Genomic DNA, 18,186 nt, shown 5'->3' with positions numbered 1-18,186 from the left:
TTTCCTAACTTCCTGGAAAACGAATTCCTGAAGATTAGCTGTGAAAAAGAAACTGTAGCTGTAGTTAATAGAGGTGAAAAGAAAAAATTAACTTGGTAGCTTGCTAAGAAAAACAAGGAAAGTCTCAACTTTGGCTTTGGTGCATATTGATTTGATGAGGATATTTACATTACTGTAAATGATAAAAGTGTTTGCTTTTTTTGTAAAAGGAAATTGCAAAACCTATTCCTAATAATGTTTTTTTCAACTATTAATAATAAACTAAAACAGGCAAATTCAATCCAGAAAGATCCAGAAAGAACAAAATGTGATTTTGAAACAAAAATAAAGGGAAGTAAATAATTTTTTAAAAAAATCTAGTGAATCATGCAAAACTATTATAACTGCCAGGCACACATTAATTCTTTATGTATCACGCACAGCGCTGGCTCTCAAGCTGGTGTCACACTATCAAAATATCGAGTGTCTATCCTGTCTAAGATAATCAGTCATAACTTTCTGCAAATCACACCTAGTGTTATCCACACAGCTAATTTAGTAGGCTTGTTATTTATTATTATATTATTATATTTATTTCTTCAATTTTGATGATGTCATAAACACAAATACAGTATATTTTTGCTTAATATTACCAACAGCTCCATCCCGCTCTCAGAGTCCCAGATTTCCTACACCCCGTAGAAGCGCTCGCACACAGGAAGCACGCATGCGTCAACGACGGAGACTCTCCTGATTTGACAGCCCTGGAATCTACCACACACACAGTCCACTATGTTGCAAGGCTTTCCGTTAGTAGCGCACCATCATCTGCACCTGCCTACTCCGTTGTTGTGGTTGGAGCGCTGGGAGGGGTCATTATTTCGCAGGGAGCTGTAGGAGGAGGAGGCACTTCCGAGACACCGACAGAAGCGTGTAGCTTTTAGATTCAGCACCACAAGACTGAGGAAAGCGTCCGGATTGAGTCTATTTGCACGTTTTGCTGTGGCTTTACTGAATAGGAGGCCCCCCCACCCCCTTCGTTTTCTGTTTGGGAAATACTCAGTGAGAACAGGCGCCGTGAGTAGTTTGTGGACCTACAAGAGGTGTCATCTCCAACGGTTAAAGGTATGTAGTTAGTTGTCAGCTGAGAGATTTTTGCTGCTAGCACATTGGTAGCATTACACTTGCTGCACTGACTGACCCGCCGTGCTGCTAACATTAGCTTAGGCGAGGTCCGGCTTTTCATTCATCATTGTGCTTTAGCCAGTTTGGCGGGGCACTTGACTACAACCCCTCGTCGAAATACTTTACGCTTCATTATTACCATAGCAGAATCAAGAGACTTTTATATACTGAGCTGGAAATTTCTCGTTAGCTAAAAATCTCAGTGTCGCCCACTCTGCTAACGTTATCTAAACCGCACTCCCGAGCGCTGCTATCCAGTGAACCCAGTGCTGAAAGCCTGTCTGTGGGGCAGAGCCATGCTAGGCTGCTAGGCTAGTATAGTAGCTAAAGCTAAAAGACACCGGGGTACTTTATTGCCAGTAAAATAACGGACCCACACCTGCATTGGAAGCTGCTTAATTATTCAGGGGCTGCTTAGAACACCTCCCGTTTCTTGTTTTACGCTGAGACAGTGAAGCATGCACCCGCCGTGTTGTTAACAGCACTGTTGCATTTCTTAGATAATTTTAATCCTCTTTGTTTAGCCGAGACTGTTACTTTGTTACTTGTGAGCTCATCACTCTTTTTCTGCGGCAGCCGAAGACTTATTATTAGCTCGCAGCTGATTTTGATTCCGTTATTATAACACCGTCTTCGTCCGAGTCGAGGATGTGAAGTGAAGTGGCAAAGTGACGCTACACAGCTTTGCTTTGTCTCAACGCTGCAAGTGCAAACCCTACTTTTAACGCCAAGTCCGTTTCTTTTTAAATGAGGAATAGCTGTTTTAGTAGCCTCTTTATTTAGCCCACCCGAGTTCACTTACGCATAGACTTTTCATGCCCTTAAATCGCCCTATTGTCACATTATGGCACAGTGGAATAAACTAAAGCGCTCTATTCAGCGGAAGCACTCATACATAGGAATAACATACAGTCGAGTGAGGGTTTGGCATATTATACATTTTTGAGTTTCTGGTTATTTATTTATTTATTTATTTATTTTTTTGTAAAATTCTAAGTTTGTGTGTGTAGTGTTTGCGTTCATTTATTACTCTGCTTGGTGACCCAGTGTAGTTTGCCTCATTCCTTTCCTGTAACTGGAGATCTGAGATCCCAGAAGCCTCTAGAGTTCACACAGTGTCTCGATTTAGAATCTGAACTTTTGATTGGCAAGGGGGCATGCTGAGCTGACACTGATGGGCTGTGCTGGTCTCTCCCTCCTATGTTTATCTTCACATTTTGTTTGCTAGAAAGGGGAAGCCTGGAACAAATGAGACAGTCGAAGTTCAAATCAAAGAGGAATCTTGTTTAGAGTGTTAATGATTTGGATTTTAAAAGAAGTCTTGAGGAAGAAAAAAAACTATATGTGTGTCCTCCAAAGGCATCAACAGATGTTATGTTTGCCAGCTGTCACAGTGATTACACCTATAGTGATTATTTATATGTTCAGGTAATTCATTAGTTATTTTCAAATACACAAATTAATCATTTAGTTTATACAGTTCCAGAAAACTAGTAAGCAATTTTATGTAAAATGTGCCTACATTTTAATTTAGTTTAACATTTAACAGTATTACACATATTGAGGATAAATTAAATAAGGCAAAATGTGGAAGATGAGGCAGTCTTGCCTGTAAAATAACCTGAATGATAGCGCAAGTATGAAAACTGTTGACAAAACTGTCGCATTAGTTTCTGAAGAATAGTTATCAAATAATCAGCTAATGATTTCAGCACTCAATTAGATTCCCGTGCTTCGATTTGATGATCAAAGAGAAGACGTGTAGCTGCACTAATTTTGCTATGTAAAACTATAAGCACTAAATATGTCTTTTACACAATACTGACAAGAGACAGCCAAAGCAAGAGCTGTGATTCCACGCTGCATATGTGTGTCACTGTCTAACCATCTGCCTTAGACCTTATCTTTATGCAGGGCTTATTTGTTTAACCTTTGTGATTTATATATATTTAATTGTTGTCATTTTAATCAATGCTAAGTGTGCTTTAGTCAGTAGCATGACATTGTTTATTTACAGGGTTTTTAATCACATTGATCTTTTGGAAAAACCTAAAGGGGAAGCTCAGTTTCTTTGAAGTAGTTTTGTATGAGGTACTTACCCTTAATCACTGTATTACCTATAGCTTATGCTGGCACTCCCTAGTTTGGAGAAGCAGTTTGTAGTATGGGGACAGAAACTATGCAGTGCAGTGCTGTAGATAAGGTATGTCTGCTGTGATTTTGCCAACAGGCATAAGTAAAATGATTAGCTGGAAGTGACGCAATGCTTTTGCTATTGTCTATTGCGAGCTTGGCCCTTTTCAGAAAAGGACAACAAAAAGGTCTGGTTAAAAAAGTTGCTAAATAGACAACAATGAGATCAGCTGGAGCATGGTGATAGATTCCTTGAGTGAGAGGATTGTCAGCACTCAAGCTGAGAGGGTCCATGTTTCCTTATAAACAAAGCAAACAAGAATATCCAAATTATGAAACCTAACATCAATCTAACAAGCAAATATCTGAAGAGTCTGATAATGTCTAATGATTGGCTAAGTGGTCTAGTGCAGTGGTCCCCAACCCCTGGGCCACGGACCAGTAACAGTCCGTGAGTCGTTTGGTACTGGACCACGAGAGTTGAGGCTCGGGTGTGAAATTTATGATTTTAAGGGGTTTTATCGGTTTTTAGCGTTATTTTTCTATAGTTTTTATTGTTAACTCGGTGGCCCTGGGTCTTTTCCCGTGTGTTATGAATAAATCCGATTTTTTTGGTACCGGTACTGGTTTTATTTTGTTGTATTTATCCGCGACACCTTAAAGGCCAGTCATTGAAAATATTATCAGACATAAACCGGTCCGTGGCGCAAAAAAGGTTGGGGATCGCTGGTCTAGTGGCTTTTAAGAGATTATAGAAGTATATAACGTTCTCTGTTTCCCGATGGAAAGAGCCGTCTGATGGCAGGATAAAGAGGTGAAATAATACAATTAACACTTTAAATAATATCGTTACATTTCTTTTTAGATAGACCTCTTTTTCGTTGGCTTAATTAGAGTTTGTTTGAGTCCACCAGCACGGCCTGCTGGATTTCAAACTAGAGTTGTTGCATGTGAGGAATACATTTGCTGCGGATAAGTACATCATACACCACTGCTTCGAAGAACTCAAACCTTTCAACAACAATTTGAAATCAAAGTCACACAATCACAATCAGAACATTGTCCATTGTTGAGCAAAATTTATTTGAACTAATTGTGAGACAATTAAACTCTTTTCTTATCCAAATAACAAAAATTGTAGTTTTTTCCAGCCACCTTTATGCAATCATGGAAATATTTTGGCTCATTTAGTGTATGTCATTTACAGTATAAAATCCCGTTTCTGTCACTGGGGGATAAGGAAAGGCCATAATTTATGGGTGTGACTGTGCAATCAATCGCAGCCAGGAGTGCATTGTGTTCTCTGTCTCCTGGGAGAGGAAGTGATATTGGCTGACTACCATGGAACCCCCTGTTGTTGTTATACCGAAGCAGAGCTTTGAGGTAGCCATGGTTCCCCGCTAAGTGGAACACGACTGCTTCTCCTCTTAAGCCCTCTTTCACTCCAGCTCTTGCACAAATATTTGATGGTGTTTAAGAGATGAGGGATGAGGCAATAGCAACAACAGCAAACAATCGATTCTTGTAGCACACTTGTCCACAGTGTCGATTTTAACTCTCCTAAAACTAGGGTTTATATTATCCTGCTGTGCCTTCATGTAGAATTGCACTGTCCAGACAGCAGGCATTTTCACTAAGCATTCATTGTCTTCTATTTTCAAGGCATAATACTGTGCTGCTGCGAAACAGTGTTATTGGTCTGTGTGTGTGGGGACAGATAACTCTTTTTCAGCCTACTCAATAGTATATGACATGGGCATATGTTGCATTGGTTAGATTAATCCTTAACTTTTTATAGAACATTATTCCACAATGGACTATAGAGGAAAAAATAGGACTGAGATCTTTATTTTTTCAAGGGGGACAATAAATTAGATGATCCAGCAGTACTTGAAAATATCGTGTCAGCAGCAGTTTGGCACAGCCACAAAGAACAGGGGTATTCTCTTAATTTACTTTTCATGTCTATTATTCTGCAAAAGACCACAACTGCAGCTACAATGCCGGGAAAAAGGGCCGTTTGAGTGAACATTTATAGTGTTCCAGCCAAGCTTGATTCTTTACAAGACTGTCATTACCAAAAAAGAGAAAAAAAAGAAAAAGAAAAATCAATAAACTCAATCTCAATTACTGAGGATGGTCTGTGAGTGGGTGTGGTCGAATAACATTTCCTCCCATAAAAAAATGCTCATGAAGTGTTGGAAGCCATCAGGAGACTCAAGAAGCTAATAAAATTTAAATAAATGAAAAGTGCAATGTATGTGCATCTCTTGTGTCATCACGAATTGACTTGTGTGGGAACAATTGTTAAATTTTAATGTTTTGAAACTTGGATCTTAAAACCAGGTTGCAGCTAAATTTTTAACAGCACTTTGGAATTATAGGAATCCTGCCCTTTTCAGCCACTGTAAGCTGCGAACAGATATTCACAGATTTTAAGGTGTGGGATGGCTTCAAAATCAGAGTGTGATAATATTTTAAAAAACAAAACAAAAAACATCCATATAACCATCCATCTATTTTCGTTTGTTTATTCGGTTCTGAGTTGCAGTGGGCCATGAAACTTATTCCAACTGCCAGAGGGTGAGAGGCAGGGTACACCAGGGACATATCACTAGTCCATCACAGGGCTAACACAGAGAGACAGATAACTATTCATGCTCATGTCCACATCAATGGCCAATTTGGCACTGTGCAAAGGGCTTGAGCCACCGCTCATTTCTTTATATTTTGCTTCCAAGGAGCAAAATATAAAGAAATGGTCCTGAGCAATAGTTCTTCAGATATTTTGAAGGTCTTTCATGGTTTTTCTTTGGACATTGGCTGCTTATTCACCCAATGACTATTTTCAGAGGAATGGTTTGTTTGTTTGTTTGTTAAGCCACTCAATACTGATCTATGAAACATTCAAGCGTACAAGAGACACCTAGTTCAAAGGATGAACTAATGTGCTTGAACATAACAGACAACTTTGCAAGAAGACTGTTTTAAATTGTATCTTTAGGCACCTTTTACTAGCACACTGTCACAAAATTATATAATTTATTCGCATTTCTTTAGTTCAAACTACAAAAAACAAAAGATAACAGGTTGACATTTAAGATAATGTTTTTTCGCCATTAAGGTGATTCGAAAGAGAACTTGGCATATCTCAGCAGGGTGTTTAATATCCTTAAGAAATAAAAGGTAAATGGACATGTGGAGGACAAACGAAGAATTGGCAGGCCTTGAAACAATGTACAACAGAGGAAAAAAGTATCTGGAAGAAATAGGAAAATATAGAGAAAGGATCTGACACAGGACCCGAGAAATGAGCTGACCCTTTAGTTGATCTGTTTAATGATCGCTGAAGCCATGTCAGAAATAATCACAGTGGAACGGTGGCTGTCACCACACAAGAAGTTAACATCAGTGGCATCAGGTGCATTAGTCTCTACAGCCATGCATGAAACATAGTGGTCGTGTTTGGAGCTGCATTTCAGTCAGTAGCATTAGAGATATTGTCAAGATTAATTGAATTATGAACATGAATAAGTGCGATTCTAGTTTAATCCATCAAGCAATGGAAAACGTGGAAGACTGCAGACTTTTGCACACTACTTTGCATTGTCCTACACACTGTATTTGCACAGTGGTTTAATAGAGTCTGCAGATAAACGGTGCATACAGCAGCAGTTTTAACAAAAGTGGATAACATTGAAAGCTTCAGTTTATATTATTGACAAGCTATTAGCAAGTTAGATAGACTGTTACATTCCCCCTGTTTTAAAGTCCCATTGCAATACAGTGAGGTAGAAGGTAAAATTAGATTTTGCACTTATTTTAAAATTCCATTCAGCACTCCATTAAAAATCAAAATATAACTTGAGATTTTATCCTCTTAGGCTGAAAGGTATCCAGGCAGCTGTCACTGCTTTCTGCCCGGTTTTTATAGACTCAAACAAATGATGAGGTTTTTTTTTTAATGATTGTAAGAATTTGAAGTAGTAAGACTGACTTATGGGAATTTTACTGGTAAATATTTCATCACTTTAGTGTTTAATGTCAAGTTAATGTCAGGATGTAATGTTCAGGACTTCACAGGGATGCTCCCTTTACACTGTGCTGATCTACTAAACTATGTACTTTGTTGTAGTCATACAGATACTGTGTTTACTGTGGCCAGCTGCCTGTAAGCATATAGCGCTTATAGATTCAGTAGCAGTAACAGCCCCTTGGGCTTTTTGCACAAGAGCTCTTTTTCAAACATGGTTTTAAGTTTCATGTCAAATTGGAGAAAATGAGAGAAACTTTTGGTGGCCATCTGGTAAACCAGGTTTTTCATAAGTATTCTGCTACAGCTAACCCAATTTTTTTAGCTCATTTAACTGATGTGAATTCATTCGGGAAGTCAGCATAAGGATGGGAAATCTGGAATGTTATATATAATATTTCTGCACAACTGGCCACAGAAAGTAGTGAAATCCATCATCTATATTTTTAAATGAGTCACTCTTCCAAAAGCAAACAAAGATGGCAATACTGTATTTTAAAGATGTTTTTTCATTGTATACCTTGTTGTTTAACTGATATCTGAGACATTTATATTCCTTCATTTAGGTAGTCACGCCCACACTCGTGCCAGCAGCTCTGCCACACAAGGTCATTGTAGTTGACTAAAAATAAACTAAAATTATATCTGGAAAAAACCCCAAAACAGTTATCTAGGATCTGCTGGAGCCACTCGTCCAGTTTGGGGGTCGATGCACCGAGTGCTTAGATTACCACTGGGACCACAGTTGCCTTCACCCTACACATCTTCTTGAGCTTTTCTCTCAGTCTTTGGTACTTATCGTGTTCCTTTTTCCCGATGTTGCTGTCATTGGGTATAGCTATATCTATCACTACGGTTGCCTTCGTCTGCTAATATGTCGAGATAGAGAGAGTTGGGTATGTGTGTGTGTGTGTGTGTGACTTTGGATATCTACAACACTGTGATCAACTGCTTTCAAAGGTTCTGTGTTTTTATTGTAATACTTGCACTAATTTCCATAAATCTTGTCTCAGACATATGCTCTCCATATAATAAAATGTAATAAAGACTTGAACTAACACTTAAATTAATAAAAACTCAACTGAAATGAGCAAACTCACCTTGGAAAAGCAAAAAGTGGAACAAAATAAAAATAAAAACTAATTAGACTCACAGAACTAACATAACTTTGCTGCCACACAGTATAAACTTACCGTGGATAGTGTGGCAGCAGCTGGGTCTAACACCAAATATAAGTTATGTCAAATGCAAGTTTTGTTTTTATACAATTCACTGATAAACCCAAAATTTTGTAATCGCGCGTTTTGTCAAGGGAACACTTGCATCTGGGGAAAATGCAGTCTGCTTATTTCACAGTGAGCTGCTAGTTAGATAATGGAAATCTTTTGAATCAGCAAAACATAAAGACCAAGGAGCTCCCTTTACAAAATTAAAGCTGTTCTTTGATAACAACTTTAATTAAGAAGTGGAAACAACCTCTAATGAAATTTTAGTCGTATCAGTGGAAAACAGAGTGGACAGTGGACAGAGTTCAGTTCTCCCGAGAGCTGTATATTTTTTCACAGCACAGACGGCACCTTTTCTCATAGAGGTTCTGAACTAGAGTGTTATGCCACGCTGCTGCCAAGTGTCACACTACTGTTGTAATGAGTCTCCCCCAGCCTCCTACAGATGTCACAGTCTCTTGGAAGCAGTTATTGATTCTGACAAAATTGAATTGTTAATATCATTTTTCTTTTTGTCTGCTGGTGGCCCTATCGGTTTGAGCGTATAAAATAACAACAAAGCCTAAGTTATTTTCCAGAATTTGTCCAGGTGATTTGGATCTCTCTTTCACCTTCAGAGGAGTGCTTGAAAGAGTAAAAATGAAATGCATTCATGCAGATAATTCATGTGAGATGTTTTTATCGATTGCATCTGTTATGATATTGTTTTGGCATAATGTTGTATTTCAAAAAACAGAAAATTTTATGTCTATTCTTTGAAAAGATATTTGATAGTGACATGTGGAAATTGCCCAAAATTGTGATAACTTTTTCATCTGTTCAGAGATTAATGAACAACTAACAAGCAGTAGGACTCAACAGCAGGGAGGTATCGCTGTAGGAATCCGCTGTGTTTTGCAGATGTAGCATGTGCATCAATGAATGAGCACTAACAATGTTGTTTGGTGAACTGTATGTAATTTCAGAAATTCAGGGTCATCCTTACTTGCACATTTGTCATTTCTCTAGCCATGCAGTGCCATGTCAACACACTCAGGTTGCTAGAAGGTTCTTTCTCGCCTTCTGCTTTGTCCCTATCCTCTATCATGCGACCTTATTGTTTTGATCATCAATAACGACGCTGTGTGGAAAGTCTTGCTAGAGGGCTTTCAAGTCCCTCATCTTCTCAGTTGTTCTGTGCTTCTGGGGCCTCTCTTCTCTCTCTCTGATTCTTTTTACACCCCCACCTCAGGCTACATCTGGGACCAACATGGGCCCCAAGTATTTGCTAGCTCCTCCCCCACAGTGTGTGTGTGCGCTCTGTCTTGGCGAATTAACTTCTCTATTGTTAGGTGACTGCTTTTCTTCTCTTTTCTTACAGAAAATCTATATGCTGACCAGGAGCAATACATTCATAGCTTAGCCTAGAAGCTTGGAATGAGTGGCTGGGGAAATAATTCTCCCCCCCCTTCAAAAGTTGATTTCAAATGAACCTCAACCTCAGTCAAGATAAGATGGATCTTTTCTATAAATAAACCAAAAACTGGGGTGTTAAAGGCTTAGAATCTGCAGCTGCTTACCGATTTTCACAGAAATGCCCTACAGTGCAGTGGCTGAATGCAGCTTTCAGCGTCTTTCCCAATTTCTCAGAAATTATTCCCATACTTCAGTGTACTGTGCTTCCTGCTGTTCCTTTCTCTCTTGCCTACAGTCGTTCATAGTTACCCAGTATTAACTCACTGCTTTAAAACTTTACAAGAGCTAGTGATCCTGTGTGTGAGTTTTTAAACAAGAGGCTAGCTTTCTTTTACAGTAACTTCAGTGGACAGTTTCAGTTGACTTAGTTTCTATTCCTGTTGATTTAGTGCTGTCTTGGGTGTGGGTTTAGAGTGGTTGTCCTGTTAAAAGATGCATCTTTGGTCCAGTCAGTCAGGTGCTTTGAAACACTAAAAAAAATGTTTTCATGAGATTAAGAACATGTACATTCTTTGCTTTGGTCAACTTTAGTAACCTTGGCTAAACAACTTGTTTCTGGACATTGATCACGTTCGCCATTTTTCTCTGGTTTAAAATAAAACAAAAATGAAGCCAGTTTCTGTTGAGGTCTGTAAGAAAACGTTTATCCTCTTCACATGCTGTAATGAACTAAGTAGGCACTTTTTTAGTTAGTTGATCCTCCTAATTGCTTGTCTAATTGAACACAACATGATTCATTATGTAAGCTATAGTATGGTCCCTGGCCTAAGGAGCCCAGTCACAGCCATATGTCATGTTCCAGAATTTCCATCAATGTATTGCAAGACTGGTGGTCTGGATTGACCTCCAACCGGTTCTTTGGACTAAGGATTCTTTAAAAAAAATCTTTTGTAGACAAAAGTTACCCTATTTCAGTTACCTTACAGTTTCAGTTACCAATTTTTACTGGAGCCAATCCCAGCTGTTTTAGGGTGAGAGGTAGTGTACACCCAGTCTGTTACAGGGCTAACACAGAGACACTCACATTCATACCCGCATTCACACCTCACAAAATGTTTTAAAAGCATTTTAAAAAAATAAAAATTCAAAGAAGAGTACTCAACCATGAAAGATTTCAACGTATTACTGTTCAGCAAGATGGGGGCTTGAGGCTTTAAGACTAAGTTAAAGTTTAAGTTATGTAGCAGGGGACATGTACATTATGTGCATCATGAGAAGCCCACTTATATGTCTTTCAAGCTGACCTGATAATGACCATTATGTTGTTTTGCTACAACGTACAGGGCTATGGTAATAATATTAAATATTAGATGGCCATGGAAAACCTGACCCATGACCTGCACACATACATGTTCAGCATCCATGAAGAACATTTATTGCTTTCATTGTCCTGTTTGCTCTTTCCTCCCATCACTTTCTCATCTGGCCAATGAGTTTTGCTGTGCTCAAGTTCTACAGTATTTGAAATTAAACACAAATCAGGGAGCATTCCCCAAATAACATTTAAAAAATAAAATAAAAACAGTAATAAAAAACAAACAAACAGTGAAGTGGTTTTAGTTATCCACTAGATGGTTTGATTTTTTTTTTAGAAGTTGCAGATTGCATGCATCTTCATTCTTTTTAACTGTATTCCACTTCCAAAGGCAAACCTCATGTCTGATGTGGGATTATAAATCTTTATTTATATGTGACCTATTTATTCTAAACTGCTGTCATTAGTTAATCCCAGACAGTAAACCATAACTAAACTGTCATGGGCTGCCATACATCTAGTAATAATATCTATGATTTTAAGTATATAGCTCTGTATTTTAGTGTATGTGTATATGTACATATTTAACTTAACTGAAAACTCAATCGCCTTTGCCTGCCTTGTCTTATGTTTCATTACCTACAGGCTGGTCTGGTTGCTGCTGTGGTGGTCATTGATTTCATTCAGCTGTCTATCCAGTGAATCTGTAATCTTTCTTGTGTTCTGTACTTGCGTGCAGCATATCCAGTTCTCTTCATACTTGGAAGATCTGGTTGGCATAGCCTATAGATTGCAGCAAATCACTGGAAACAAATATTACTGTTGCCAGCTGCATTCTAGGACTGTTGATCTGAGCCTGTTTGTGCAGCAGACTCACCATAGAAAAGTGACAATGAGAGGAGTGTTAATAATGATAATCCTGACAGTTTTAAATGACGTGACTTCAGCTGACTGAATGTTTAGATATGGTGTGATGAAGGTCTGACAGATTTTAGACATTTGTTCTAATGAAAATTTTTTTTTTTGACATAATTTGGATTAAATGAAAACAGATTAAAAAAAAAAAAAGCCCATTTGGGGAATGGCAATGGTAAATGGCAAACCACTTTGGATATAAAACATGAATTGTTTTAGTTGAGTTTTCCAATGTTCAAGTTAATTTGGGTGCACTGAATAATGAGAAAAACAAATTCCTGTTTGTTAGGGAAGAGAATAACAAATTGATTAATGAGTAAAAGCCAATTAGTCTAGGATTTGTTTTTTTTGTTTCTTTTAAGTATTGATGGACTTCACCCTGTGTGATGTATTGTTTTAGTTGCAGTAGAAGGGAGAAATGCCAGTAACCCTTTAAAGGAACATTTGAATGATAATTGCACAACCAGTGCCTAGTCATCCTTTTAAGAATTAGGTATTAGTTGAAAGCTACTGAAGTATTCAGCTCTACGAAGTACATAATGCATTCTACAAGGTATACACACTCATTGGTTTTTTTTCTATGATACTCATCTTCTTTTGTGTTTTCATGATAAAAAAACAAAACTTTTACATTCACCAGCTGTCCTGCACCTTATACTAAAGCTTCTTTTCTTTTACTATATTTCTAGGGTTGCCACTCAAACAGATCCTGATGAGTGGGGTAAAATGCGATATACTCAAGATTACAATTTCCCTTTCTACTAACACCGACTATATCCAAAGGACAAAATGTGACTTTTTGGAAAAGTGTTTCATTTGATTGAGGGATCACTTCCAGTCAGTTGGGGGTAGGTTATCAGAAGACGTTGTAACTCAGCTTTTTGTTGCAGACATTATGTATTTAAAAAAGGGTTTTGAGTTCCTTAGAGAACATGACTGCTTTGAGAATTTCACAGGTTGTGCTCTACTTTGATCAGGCTTTTTTGGACACTCTGAAAACACGGCTCTGGAGAACAGCGATATGACAGTTTGAGCCTTGACTTCTGCATTTACAGATTCCCCTGCTGCTCCACGCATCTGTGTGCATGTATTTAACTCTGCTTTGAATCTGGGTCAGTGCAGTGTTGGCATATTAACTTTACATAATGGCAAATGACAGGGATTGTAGTCACAAAGTTGGTGTCAGAGGGTAAAAAAAGAGCTGATGCCCATTTTATGCATTGCAAGCAGTGTTTAAATGTTGTTTTCTACCTTTGAATAATATGCATGTTCTCAGGGAGAAAAATGTGCAATTTATGGTCCTTTATAACCATTCAGATATTTCATTTGAAATGCATTTTAAATGCCTCAGCCTTGTAAGCGCTAATACGTTTTTTGACTCGCCACTAACTTTCTTTGTTGGAGAGTTTAGCAGATGGTCTAGCAGTAAATAAGACTATAATTTTCCTTTTGAGTGTTAAAAGTATTGCAAGCTCAACTTCGAGGACCTTCCTCTTGTAGCATTATTTTTACCCGGCTTCTCGCCCATGCTTAAAATAGAAATTAGTCAGTACTGATAATATTATATATTACTGATATTAAAACTACTGTAAACATACTGAACAAGGGGCTGGGAAATAAATATGCTTTAGCATTTACCGTTTATGCATTTATATATTTTTGTTTTGCATTTTTGTTTGAATATAGTGTTGTAAATGTAAATATTATGAGTAATCCCCACTTGTTTTAGCACTTGAATTTGTCCTAATTTCTCTGCTCCTTAAATGCTTATCATGTATTAACCTCATTTGTTAATACATTCAGTGTAGTGACGTTAATCCATGTTTACACGCACATGAGGCAGGGTGGCATCTTGATTGTGATTCTGCCTTTAAGACCATCACAGGAGAAAATAGTCAAATCACACATAAGGACTGTAGTGAGCTTGAATATTCTTTTTCATCACTTTGAGATGCAATATGTGTAACTCATGAGACTTTAACATAAATGTCTTTTTAATTGTTTCTTTTTATGCACTGCACTTTGCCAGATTTACAGAATCTGTTAAGAGCTGAAGAGGCAATCCAAAAGAACAACTGAAAAAAGAACAGATTGGAAAAGGATCTATTCAATTTAGCAGTTTAAATGTTGCAGTTGTGGTAAGTGGGGAAGTGGTTCAAAGTTAGTTGTAGCTGGCAGTGAGGCTGGGAAATATAGGTTTGGACTGTTAACAGAGTGAGTTGAGGAGGGTGTCTGCTGGAATACAGATGGGAGAGGCAGGCTTGGTAGCTGGTGGAGTGAAGCTTGGCTGGTGTTGGCAAGAAGCAACTACACTACCTAAAGCACAGGAACAAACAAAAGTTTCTAGAAGGTCAAACAGTATTGGAAAAATGTTGCTGAACCTGAATTTAGTTTGTTGCATTTACACCATACTGGTGAACTTAATCCTCTCAGGGAGAGTGGAGTAGGGATAGCTCAGTAGGTAAAGTGGTCGCCCCGTGATCAGAAGGTCGGCGGTTCGAATCCACTTAACGGCTACCCTGAGGTACCCCTGAGCAAGGTACATATAAATTACTCGTGTGTCTGTGCATTTAAAAGTGTAAATTGTATAAACTGTCTTGTGTGGTTGAGTTTTTTTTTCAGTACCGTCCCTACACACTGCTCCCCGGGCGCCTGCTTAGTGGGCTGCCCACTGCTTCACTGAGTGAATGGGTCAAATGCAGAGAAAAGCAAGTAATTTCCCCATGGGGATCAATAAAGTATCCATTATTATTATTATTAAATAGTTGGAGCAGATATAGGCCTACACTGCAAGAGCTTGATTTGTGGGTGAATCTTTGGTGTACAGCTGGATTCTAAATTCAAACATATTATCCAATATTAAATAATATTGTCAGGCGCAGTGGCCCGTGGACATGGGATGGACTCAAGTGCAGATTCAAAACCGGAGGCCAGGGGTGAGGTGTAACGAAAAGAGATTTTATTTTACAATGCTCAGAGGCTAACAGAAAGTGCAGACTAGAATCAATGAACATAAACTAGATGTCTGAGGCGAGAGAAAAATACTGTGATGATAACTAGATGGCAGGGATAACTGGGTGCAGGTACTGGGCAGGGGAAACTGTGGCGGGCCAGGGCACTGAAACAGAGGACAGAGCAGTCAGGGGAATCCCACAGAGGGTTGCGAGTGAATCTAAGGATAGTACACTGAGCTGTCTTACAAGCTTGCAGGTGGGGGTTGCGTGGAGGGGGGAGGCAGGAGAGGTCCAGGTGGGTGCTGCATTCAATGCAGGGAGGCAGGCAGGAGAGAATGGCAGCTCCAAAACGGAGAGGGATTACCGGCGGCAGCAAACTGGTATCCAGGAGAGCTTGGTAGGTGGGTTTCAGAGGCTGACGAGAAAAACAGAGATACGGTTAATACACACGATTAGTCACCAAGGAACGGACGTGAGGCCGAGAACTGACTAAAGTTGGCAGATAATCTGGCGAAGACCAGTTGAGTGCGCCGGTCATAAATACTGCTGGTACGATTGCCATCTGGTGAGGAACAACAAAGACTCCACCCAGTGGGGAGGAGCTGATGCTGTGGAAAACCACCCAGACCACGACAAATATATGTAATAACCTGCAGGCAGAATCTAGAGTCATCAGCATAGAGGAACATAACATTCCTTAACACCTTCAAGTTCCAGTGCACATGTTGGTGAGAGCGGCCCAAACCGGCCTAATGGTGAAGAGCAGTCATGATAGGCCTACTGGCAGCTCTGAAGATTGTCTGGGTAGAGAGCCGTATGCTGTATTGTCCAGCAAACATGATTACAAATCTGTAGACTGTGTGCTGACAGACTGACGAAATGGTCTTTTTGTGGTGTTTCTCCCTGTGGGTGCCCACTTATTGGCCTGTCTTTGATGTTGCCTCTCATATGGCCTTCATTTTGGAGATGATTTCAAGGCTCATTCCAAATATTGGTGCAACTTGATTTTGCAAAAAGAACAGCTTGAAGTTGCCCTGTGGCACGGGTCCTACCCATATCAGTGAAATCTGGGATGCTTGGAGCAGACTCGAACTGTAGCAGGGTTCTTGCTCACAGGTGCTGCTAATTAAGCACCAGTCAGACACCTGATGAAATTCAAAACAAGAGTCAAAGCAGTACAAGCTGTTTAGCATTGACAGAGTTCTTTATGGGGACAACCCACATACTGAACTCTGCTGCTCAACCCATAAAGTGCATTTTCCATAAAAATCTGGCACCGTTTAAGGGGAAATAAACAGACTTTCCAAAGGTATAAGATTTACTGCCAAGGAGAATTGTAACAAAGAAATGATCAACTAAACTTCCTAACTTCCTTCATTTTTTTGTGCTAAGTTTATAAGGTTTGAGTTGATCATTAATTGCAAAAGAAAACATATATAGCACTGCCGATGGCTGTCTGTTGTCTAGGTGCTCAATTATGTGTTTCTTCCCCCCCCCCTTTTTTTTTGTTTTGTTATATAGACAAAAAAATGTGATTTTTGGGCAGTTGAGACCTGTGTACAGGTGAACTGGCAGCAGTGCAGAAATAAAATGCCACAGTTGTAAACATAAACAAACCCAGAAAGGACAAACACGGAAACCAAAGAACACGAAGAAGAAAAATGCAGCAGAAACACTACGAATCAGGGAGATGCACAGCTGGGACCATGACAGAATTGGATTCTATTTGTGGCTATAGCTGACGGGTGCGTGTGGAACTGTTGCTTCTGCCCTTGCTTGCTCTCCCACAGCAGCATGTTGGCTGCTGTACTCCTCTCCTACATCACTCTCTTCATTAGCTACAGCTTTCTCTTCCTGAACCTCTCCTGCTGCTTCAGCTGCTGCTGGTTGGAGGCTGGAAATATTCAAAACAAATGAATTGGATAGATAATTGCATTGCTTAGACTTTTCATATGCTTGGCACTCTGTTTAGCTAATAACTCTGGTCCAGACTGTGTCTGTCTCTCCTTGGGGTGAGTTTTTTTTTTTATAAGTCTGTCAAAATAGTTATCAAAACATTCTGTGAGAGAAAGGATAAACTCTCATAACTCTTACCCAGTCCACTCTTTTCTCAGTCAATTTAAGCAGCTTTGTGTACAGCACTGTACTAGTCAGGACTGCTCTATTGTTAGTTAGCAAGTGTTTCTAGATAAGTTGGCATTTTATTCAGGTTGTTTTTATATCAAACTATTGGTGAAAGCCTCATTCTGCTAGCAACCAAAGGAACCACATGGATATTTTTGGTTGTACACCCTCTTTGTGACCAATTTCACACAACTTCCAGAAACCACTCACTAACCAGTTAGAGAATACACATTTTTCCCTTACAGGTTATCAGGCCATGGCCCACCAGTCTCTAGGCCTGACTGAGGCCACAGTAACATGATATGAACATATGCTACCCTGCCAGCATCAGCTTGAATCCACTCTGTTTTGGATACATTTACAGTGGGGCAAAAAAGTATTTAGTCAGCCACCGATTGTGCAAGTTCCCCACTTAAAATGATGACAGAGGTCAGTAATTTGCACCAGAGGTACACTTCAACTGTGAGAGACAGAATGTGAAAAAAAAAATCCATGAATTCACATGGTAGGATTTGTAAAGAATTTATACGTAAATTAGGGTGGAAAATAAGTATTTGGTCACCTCAAACAAGGAAAATCTCTGGCTCTCACAGACCTGTAACGTCTTCTGTAAGAAGCTTTTCTGTCCCCCACTCGTTACCTGTATGAATGGCACCTGTTTGAACTCATCATCTGTATAAAAGACACCTGTCCACAGCCTCAAACAGTCAGACTCCAAACTCCGCCATGGCCAAGACCAAAGAGCTTTCGAAGGACACCAGGAAAAGTATTGTAGACCTGCACCAGACTGGGAAGAGTGAATCTACAATAGGCAAGCAGCTTGGTGTGAAAAAATCAACTGTGGGAGCAATCATCAGAAAATGGAAGACATACAAGACCACTGATAATCTCCCTCGATCTGGGGCTCCACGCAAGATCTCATCCCGT

General features: G+C 39.3%; 1 protein-coding gene across 1 annotated transcript in view; it reads left to right on the top strand.

Annotated features, from left to right (window-relative positions):
* Nucleotides 1–747: 747 nt before the first annotated feature.
* ctnna2 (catenin (cadherin-associated protein), alpha 2) overlaps nt 748–18,186 on the top strand; it is a 333,673-nt gene continuing 316,234 nt past the window's right edge. Inside the window, exon 1 of the mRNA XM_086295702.1 lies at nt 748–1,104. The gene's annotated coding sequence lies outside the window, so the exon portion shown is untranslated. The remainder of the gene's footprint in view (nt 1,105–18,186) is intronic.

This window comes from Aulonocara sp. 'chitande type north' Nkhata Bay, linkage group LG6 (assembly GCF_057382095.1).
Source record: "Aulonocara sp. 'chitande type north' Nkhata Bay isolate Kocher_YH1m ecotype deep benthic linkage group LG6, A_spYH_male_GT1.1, whole genome shotgun sequence".
In the NCBI taxonomy this organism is placed as follows: domain Eukaryota; kingdom Metazoa; phylum Chordata; class Actinopteri; order Cichliformes; family Cichlidae; genus Aulonocara; species Aulonocara sp. 'chitande type north' Nkhata Bay.
This window is presented reverse-complemented; position numbering and strand designations above follow the sequence as displayed.